The sequence below is a fragment of the Calliopsis andreniformis genome, chromosome 1 (genome assembly GCF_051401765.1).
Source record: "Calliopsis andreniformis isolate RMS-2024a chromosome 1, iyCalAndr_principal, whole genome shotgun sequence".
NCBI classification, from domain to species: Eukaryota; Metazoa; Arthropoda; class Insecta; order Hymenoptera; family Andrenidae; genus Calliopsis; species Calliopsis andreniformis.
The window spans coordinates 2,480,174-2,490,446 of record NC_135062.1 but is presented as its reverse complement, the minus strand read 5'-3'; positions in this window follow the sequence as shown (position 1 = coordinate 2,490,446).

Sequence of the window (10,273 nt, the reverse complement as noted above, 5' to 3'; positions counted from 1 at the left end):
TTACGGATGCTTAGACAATCAAGCAAGGGATTATTGTTTCACGAAGACTTGAGACCGCTCCGAGGTTATAGCCACCTATAGCTTTGGCAGTGTCATTGCTCACCCACACTGCATCTAGTATCAACGGCATGGAGGATCCTCTATCGCGAATTGCATAAATTAACATATTTATAATTAGAAATAACGTAATCATATAGCCATAACCTAACTCATGTTCAACAAAATATAAAGTGTAGACGTATAATTCTTGCGTATTCTAACCTCAATTACTACTATAATAAATAGATAGATAGATGGTAGATAATAATTATGAGCAGTATAACCTCACTTTTATATATCTAGAATATAATCACGTATACTTGAACCTCTTGACCTGATTAATATTCAGCTAGATTACAATAAGTATTAATATTGTGTTAATAATAGGGTTAGAATAGTTTTTTTTGCTGAATAAATTATTGTTAAGAAAGATTTAAGCCTTGAATTTTAACTCTTTAACCGCACGCCACACAACTCCCATATTTAGTCCATTGAAAAACCGCTCTTCCATGAACAGCTGAATAGCGTAGCATCGTTTTAGGGACGTTACACATGCATAAATAGATGAGGTTACGAACATTTTCATGATGTCAAAAATTATTTTATTTGTACCTTTTGTGTTTAGTTGAGAAACTTTATTTTAATGCACTCTGAAAAACCATCTATATATAGTGATACTATATTTATTGTTCGTATTAGATATTCATTACGTCAGTGTGTATAATGTTCTGAAGTAGGTTTTTCATGGCATCCCTATCTGGCTATACTCTCTTTTAACACTGCTTAATACTAATAGGTATAAGAATAAATGTTTTGATTATTTCATTATAAGTTCATGATAAGGTAATACTTTATTAGTATAACCATAGTAGCTGATGTAAATGTAGTAGACCGAGAATTTCTGTTGCTCATATTACAACATAAATAATTGTTTAAATTGTAAAGTCTGATAATAACGATATTTGATAGTGACTCTAAATCGCAAAATTGGTAATGCATATGCCTATCTACAGGAGACATCCCTCAAGGTAGAGATCAATCGTTAACGTGTCACAAAAAGATGGACGAGCCTCTGCCGGTGTCCGCGGTCGCACAATGGCATATTAATGGCTGTCGGTAGCGGTGATAAATTCCTAGGTCAGACTCGCTCTCTTGCAAAAGCGTTCTTCAGCGTCGTTCATTGCTTGCCGCATTCTTATTCTCTCTTTCCTTTGGAACGAGCAGCAGAGAATGGCGATAATGAGTGAGAATAAGTCAACTTCAAAATCGGTGTAGAAGTTCACGTAGAACAGGGGACTGTAGGAAAGGAAAGAATGTTCATTATCGTAGGGATAGAACCTGTAGTTTTTGAGGTCTTATTTTCAACCGTATTAGCTTTAAGTTGATCACTTATGACAGTCGTAACTACAATTGTTTTCTTATTCAACTTCAAGTTTTAGCTAGATATTTATCAACTACCATAGCTTAACTATTGAAAAAAACAACTCAACCGAATTAACTCGTATAATAAATTGTAGGAATCAATGAACTATTTGACAAACACTTTTCCTTTGGATAGGAAATCTTAAAGCCCCCTACATTTAAAAAGACTTTATATAGACTTATAGTATAGTTGTATAGATACACACTATAGAGTACATATATATAAGATCTGTTAAATAAGTACTAATAACAAAAAGGTAGAATCACATTTAGTAAAGTATTGTAAGTATAACTTTGCATAAATTATACAGTTTATGTACCTATAACATGATATAATAGTGATATAATCATTTTGTAATTATTAACAACATGTAAATCAATTATTTTCTTGTAGAATTCAAAATAAAAGGAGAACAAATTATATAGCTCTAGGGTAATCTCTGAAGAAATGAACCTTGTAGGTGAAATGGACCACGTATGTATATAACTTTTGAAATATCCACCAGACGTCACAATTTTTCCTTACTTTAGGTTTGCACTTATAAGTAGGGACGTATCTAATTGCATTGCATTTATATACCTAACGTATGAGAATTTTATCTTTTTAATCTCAGTTGGATGTAAAAATTTCTAGCTTACAACTTTATCTGTGTCAATTGTAAAAATGGATACATGTTCTATTAAGTTTTTCACATATTTTATCAATTTAAAGCATTATTAGGGATTTTTAACTTATAATTTATTAAACACTGTTTCGTGTAACTAACTAACTAACTTCAGTAACTAACTTTAGGCAGATCCAACTAACTTTATGCCTTAAGGGGGTACCAACAAAATTAAGCAAAACATGGGTTTACGCTCTGCGACTTTTTATCCTTATATAAAAAGATTTTGAGGTGGGAATAGGCTCATTCGAAAGAAAAAAGTTCAACGCAATGCAGTCAACTCGTAATTTATCGAAATTCTGCTGATATTTAGCAATACGAGCGTTACAAACTATAGCAAAGATCTATCATTCATAACCATGGAATTCAAACATTTTTCTGTAGTTTAGAGAGTGTTTTCAACGAAATCACGAGTTCACTGCGCTGCGTTCAACCTTTTTATTACGAATGCACCCTTGCCTAGGTTAAATCTTCTCATATAAGGACGAAAAGTCGCAGAATGTAAACCCATACCACAGTATTGCTTTTTGCTGGATTATTATCGATAAAACAGAATAAAAAATGTGAAAAATTTAGTTGGACTATTGCGAACTAGGTGACGTCTAATTTTGAAATCTGCCGATGTGGGATCGGAATCTGTGATACCCAAATTGGCCTTACCAGTTACTGAAAATTTCCCCCTCCACGTACACCACTGCAAGAGTCGCGTGCACATCAACTCGGCGCTTCGGAAAGTCAACAGAGAAGGTGAATGTAAAGTGAACCTTACTCTCTCGTTCTTGAAACATTATTCAAGTCGCGGGTAAACGGTACGAGCCATGTGTGATCATCTCGATTGTTCAAATATTTTAATTTTCCAATTTACAGTTAAAAGAGGACTCTTCAGTGTGATGCTCAGTCGCATATTTCATGTTAATGCGTATTTCTTACTAACAATTGAAACCAATATATGTACAGGCTGTAGTAAGACGCGTAGTACAACCGCGAAAGGCGAAAATAGTGAGGTACACATGTACTAAACGAATCTTTAAATTTAATTTTCCCGAAAACTAAGTACCTTATAAAAGGTACTTAATAGTACAAACAATTGTATTCTTTGTTTTCGGTTTATTTTTATATGTACGTAGAATCATCCTTTTTTAATAGTATCCTTAAAACAAGCGGTTGGGTAGCTGTGCATCATAGTCTCATTATAAGCAACACATTCCATGTTCGATACCCAGTATTAAGTAGTAAAAGTATTTTACAAATACTATACGTTTTAAATGTAAATTTTCGTTCATAAATACATATCTAATATATAGATACATACATTTGAGCTTTCTTCTGCTTTCTTCTGCATATTCAATCGAGGAATTTCCACTGCGTAGGACCTAGATACAGCAGCGTCGAAACACCCATGTTTCTGTGCGTATGTGATCGACTGCATTTGTTTTCGAATATGTTGTATGTGATTATGTGCGTTGGACATAGCAGCTGGCCACAACGTCAAACACGTTTTTTTAATTTTCTGTAAATATATGCACGTGTATATGTATACATATCTATATACGCAATAATTACTTATTGTCGAGAAGAGTTCAAACATTTATTGGATATTGTTGTGCCACGCGTTGTGGCTTCGCAGGACGAGGGGCGGGATATGGCATTTGGGTCCGTGAGCGGTTAAAGGATTAGAATCCACCTGGTGATTTCAACAAAACTCCGTTTATTGAGCAAAGAACTGAACAGTTCAGGAGGTTACAGTGGTCGTATCGACCTGGTCGCGGTCGTAATTTGCTTTGTACTCTTCAATTTCCAACTTTTTCGATTTCTGCTCGGCGTTTTTTGGTGAGGCCGCACATAACCATATATAATTCTGTTAACAATAACGTTAAGATGTCGATGCTGAATTAGCGGAACCTGCTCGGCAGAACGCGCATCTTTCTAGTGTATTCTCAGGTGACGCAACTATGTTACACGGATGGACGTTGTCTGGCTCAACAATATGTATTTACGGATAAAAATTTGTAAACCAAAATTACAGCATTTGAAAAGTAATATTACATAGAATTTAAATATTTAAAAGAAAACAGGAAAGGCCTTTCCACACTGGGTATCGAACACAGGATTTGTCACTTAGAAAGAAATCATTATCCGCAGCTACCCAACAGCTTTCCTTGAGACCATTATTATTTTCTAAGTACATTTATACGAACAATGTTTTAATTGCTCATAAAAAATGCATATAGAAATATTATCCAAAATGTCATCACTTTATATCAAGACCCATCCTTCAAAATTTCATAAAAATCTATGAGCACCGCATCACTAGTGGATTTAAGCACAAGTGCTAGGTGGTTGCCTCGGTATAAGACAGAAATCCTCTATAGAACAATAAAAATATCCATAATTTAACCAGAAATTCCGTACGTATAAATGAACAAAATAGTACTAGCAACCACTGCCAAACATTTCAAGCTAATCGGATGATAGTTTACGCTAGTTTAGGGAGTTATTGCTAGCTTTTAACCCCTAGAGTTTGGATTATATAACTGCAATATTGTTGCGATAAATGTGCTCAAACGCTTTATCTAAATATTCTTAATTTTATGTGTATTTCATTTTGCTTAAAAATAAGGCAATGCATATTCTGCATAATTTATTTATTTTAATGGACCTCCTGAAATTTAAAACGTCTCTGGTCTTCAAGACCAGATCCGTCGCTGTCTGTTTTACAAATGGAGAAAAGAAAAAAAAGAAAAAAAAGGAAATATTTGGGCAAATGAAAATATTGTGCCTGGCTCGTGTTGCTTGTCAGCAACTTCAACAGTTGAATCTCAACGTTTGAAGAGTGAAAGAGTGAGAGTCATAGCTGTCTTCTTTCTCGACTTCTCGCAAGTGCTGAAATGCTGAGCTCCCGTACACGTGGCTGGTATAGTAATATATGTAATGGAGAGGGAAATTTTTTAAGTTGCGTTTCCAGTTTGGAACCATAATGTGAGTCCATTTCGCCTTCATTAGACAGCCACGTGTCTCTAGGTAACATTATTCCTATAACGAAAACTGTAACAGCAGATATCGAGCTGTCAATCTCAAAAAATCATGTGAGTACAGTACATCCTTAATTGGATGTCATATAATGACAAAATCCCACCGATTGATTGGCACGACTATAAACAAACACATAACATTTATTATATTATTATATTTTATATGTGTTGCGTTCTAAGTACTATTGCATTGGTATGACACATCGTTCACCGTCGGCGGTTGGTTTTGATCGCAAAGATTCAATTAGGACGAAGTCTAACCCTTAAAAATAGGGTTTCAAACCACCACGCTGCCAAGTCCTAAACATATGTAACCTGGTTTACCGAGGAAGGTTAGTGTAACCCATACTAACCATCAGATAACGGTTCGTAAACTCTAGAAACAGCGGACTACTAGTAGTATAAGTCTAGTGTATTACGGGCAAGTCAGAGATTTTAGTTTCTCCCAAACACCGTGACGTGCCTGCGAAAAAATTTTGCGGGGCCTACTCAATAGATTGACGGTTTATGATAATATTGTTACTCGCTGGTAACAGCTATTGTCACATAAACCTGCTGTAGCTAGCTTACGGTACATCAGGACGATTTTCTTTCAATAGGCAATGTGTTTCGACTGGGTCTTTGCACATCAAATCAGTTACTTTTTTTCCGTTAATTTAAGGAATTTTGTTCAAGTCATTGCTTTGATAATTTCGGATTTGTTTAGAAAATGCAGGACTTAAAATTTTGTGTTAATAGATTTCCGTTCCAAATACTTCTAATAATTTGTAACAACCTTGATTTAAATCATAGTGTTTGATAATGAAATAAACTGATCACTATTTGGAAACATGATTTCAATTATAACTTTCGATTTGCTCTAGTAATTTTCAGTAAGTTCCACAAAATAATTCGTTGTCTTCATTTGCACCAATATACAGACATGTCATGCTTTAGCTTTGGTTTCTGAGTCGGTTACTGTTTACGTAAACATTTTGACATGATAAAGAAAGTGTGGCGGATTTTTCGATGAAAAAAAATATAATAATTTTTGTATTTTTTAGTGAGATTTTCAAACTATGAGCACATAATTCTTTTCTTTATACATGTACTATTAAATGAAAAAGGATTCTTACTCCTTTTTGAAAGACTGTTTCTTTTTTTCAGACTTAAATACACATATGACAAGTATCCTAACACTTATGAGCGGGAGCTTACATAGTAAGCTGAATAACCACATTCACTGATTTTTTCAGTATGCTACCGAAATATAACAGTATAACGAGTATAACATATCTCAGTAAGAGGCAAGTGGACATAAAAATATTTAAAGATGTTATCGAAAAGGAAAACCGTACATCAACAAAGTTGCAGTCATTTTTTATGTCCTTAAAGCTACATTAATTTATAGAAAACTGTCTGGAAACTATAGTTATACGAAAAGCTATTGCGACAAAAAAGTTAGAATCACAAAAAAAATGAAGTATTGTTATAATTGTTGAATATATGGTTACGTATTGTTAGATGTGACAAAAATTAAATCTGACTTTTTAATTAGGAGGTATTTATGTGATTCGTTTTAAGAAGCGTGCTTGGGTTTTCTTTATCTGTTTGCGTATAAACTAAATGTTTATGATACGTGACAGAAGGTCCAAGAAACCAAGCGTAGTTGCAGGCAACTTTGACCGTTGCAATGATCAATCTTACATAGTCTGAGGTCTGAACTCGCTTTGTTGAGTATACCTTCCGAGAGTAAGAATTAAATAAAAGAAAAGAAAATGTGATAGAAAGAAATACTTCATTTCTATTCCTCAATTCATTTCCCTATAATAATACATATAAAAATGCATTTTTGTTAAAAAAGAATATATAAATATTATTTTCTTGTAGAGATACATCTATACTTTTATTAATTAAAACAGCATAGAATTAATTTTGTTAAATTTACAATTTTTATTAAATTGGTCGTTATTATTATAAGTTAGTTAAATGTACATACTGTTAGAATGAGCATAATGTAATTACAGTTAAGGTGTAGACGGTCCAGGAAGAGAAGCAGTAGCGTCTTGACATAGACGATGCATATACAAACCACGAGTGGGGCGATGAAGATGCTTATTAACGTAATATTAAATAGTTTATTATCTTAAATTAAATATAAGACATCGATAAATAATAATAAAATAGTATAACTAAATATACGTGTAGTATATATGTGTCTTTATATTTCACCATTTGTAGACGTAATTTGATTTTAAGGAAAAGTAGCCTATCATTCCCGAAATTGCTCTAATTAAAAAAAAAAGATATCAAAAGATAATAGAACTTGATGTAAATGTAGCTTCTAGTTCTTCACTCTAACAATAAGGTCAATGTTAGGTAGCCTCTAACAACATGAATATACAGTTGTTTTCGCATCAGCTTAAACGTTCTTTCTTACCTTTTGATGTCGAACAGAATTATGTTTAAACATTCACACGACCTTCATCGCGCGTACTCGTATCTTCTACATGCAGAATCACGATAGATCTGCTAAGATCTCGCGAGGCAGGTTAGTGACCGGTTCAGATTTTAGTCTACATCTTGTTTACTATGTATGTATCCTTACCGACAGTTATCTTTGCTATTTGTACATTTTGTAGATGCCTTTTCGTAATGATTGCACAGTTAATTAATGAATCTAGTTTCGCTGAAGATTCCTTCTTTTCTTCCTTCTAGTAACATATGCCTACATAAATATTCACCTTAATGTAAGTAGCATTATTTCCTTATTTCTTTGCCTGAACTTAGGCAACTATACTTAAGCATCGCTATGATCTTTACTATCGGTATTATTCAAATAAACATCTTTTTGCAACGAGAATTTGTATGCATTTATGTAGTAATAAAGAATTAAGTTTTAATATCTTTTATATCATCTTTTTACATTGTTTTATTTTATCTTTAGTGACATTATTATCCTCGGTACCGAGTAACTGAAATCAATGATCAATTTTGTTTATTTTGCGTTCTACTTATATTGTACTGTTTTGCAATAACATCAATACTTTGTTAATCTAAATTTTTCAAGAGAAGAGGTTAGAACCTAAAAAGTCAGAAAACTAAAAAATAGGTTCACAATACAGTATGTTTCATTACTGTGAGTCGGACTACTAAATTATATTGAGTTTTTGTCTCTGAACTAAAAAAGGTGATTAAGCCTTAGAACTAAATCTAAAAAAAAAATATATGTGAACATGATTAAAAATATATCTAATCAAATCAATTCATAAAAGAAGTATGACTTATTATTAAAGGACGTGGTAACGCCTCGATTCCAAGTACATGAACCGTCGCTGCTGTGTATTCTTTTTTTGACACCAAGTATATGAGTCGACCGCTGCTGCGTATCTTTTTCCCGAAAATCAGGAATTCTAATCTTACCTGAAACTTTTTTCATTAATATCTCGAAAGATTTGCAATATTCTGTAAATTTAAAAGCATTTTTGTTATTTAAACAGAATATGAGCTTTCGAATGAGATACTTTAAAGATATTGAAATCGAATGACTACTAAATAAGCTATTAATAGTTCGAGAAAATAAAAATAAGCTTTTTGTCTCTGACTTCACTCTCTTAACTTATATACATGAATTTAGTTAACTATAAAAAAATACTAATCAAAATTTCGTATCATTTACAATATGAAAAATTATAATCAACTATAAAGTGTTTGAAATTTGATTAAGATCTTAACATACGAATTTCATTGATGCTCTTTGTCGATCAGACAAAGGAACAACTTAGGTCAACACAATACTGAAATTACGACAAAATCAATATTTTATTGGAAAAAGCTATTACCTAGAATCGTAACGTTTGATGATAGAGAAAAGAAAAGCAATAATTACATTAATTCAAAGAAATATATGTATATTTCTATTTATTTAAGGAAATGTATTTTTATTGGCACAAACGGAAAAAGTCACGCAAATAAATCTTACTGCCATTTATATAAATATAAATCTGAAGTAAATCATTTTGGTTAATGAAACGTTGACTGGAAACGATACATGTATAACGCATCACGCAATTTTACGTGCAGAAGCATGACTTGATTAAGGTTTTCCAGTGTCGAGTCATAATGTACCTAATTGGCTGATTTCACGATAACACTGGATTTGTTAGAAGATTAGGTACACGAACTTCGTTTATATTAAACAGTTATGAGTTACATACATTTCGACGCATCAGGTAATTACACTTTCGGATCACGTAAAGTGATGTATATCTTAGATTGATGGATTGATTGTAGGTGACTTATTTCAATTTCGAAAGGCTTGCAAATGTTAGCTATTAATGAAACGAGAATAGAAAGTGTTGGTAAATTATTTGTCCAATGCATTATCGTAACGGCTTATCTACTACGAGAATACGAGGTTTCATAGAATTGATGAAATTTATATGTATGTAGAAATAGGAAAAGATAATACATACGTAGTTATTTTTGGTTAGGTGTGGTCTGATTATTTTTAAAGAACAATTATCACATAAAAATATGGAATTTTAAATTAATTGTACTATATAAAGCTTTTTCTCAAAGGTTAAAGTTAACTTATTACATATTTCGTTTACGCATTTTATATAATGTTCCTCGACAGTCCTCTATGCGACTCTGCCCCGCTCAGTTTACCCCGAATATATACATGTTTATCATAAATTGATTGATTTAACAAGTTTTTAGACGTTTTATGTTATTATAAGTAAAAATATCGACATTCATTAAAATTATGAAAACATAGAAAAAAATTTCTAGTAAAACTTTAAACAAGTAACTTACTCATCTAAAATCCAACTTCCAGAAAATTGTCATGGAAGATGTAGAAAATTTATTACTTTACTTACTTATGAAACAGAAGTATTATTACAACTTAACGCGTGTAATTATCATTGTAATAATAAATCGATTTTATTATATAGCTTTTTCTTACATACATATTAGTTTTATAAATAAATTTTCTACGAAGTTCTCTTTACCTCAAGACTCACTATGCCTCGGTCTTGCTTGTATATAAGATGTAAAAAAAGTAATGGTCACGGTTTTTAGGGGAGAAAGTAGACCTCTGGACATTTGAAAAAAAAAAACGTTGCCACAAAA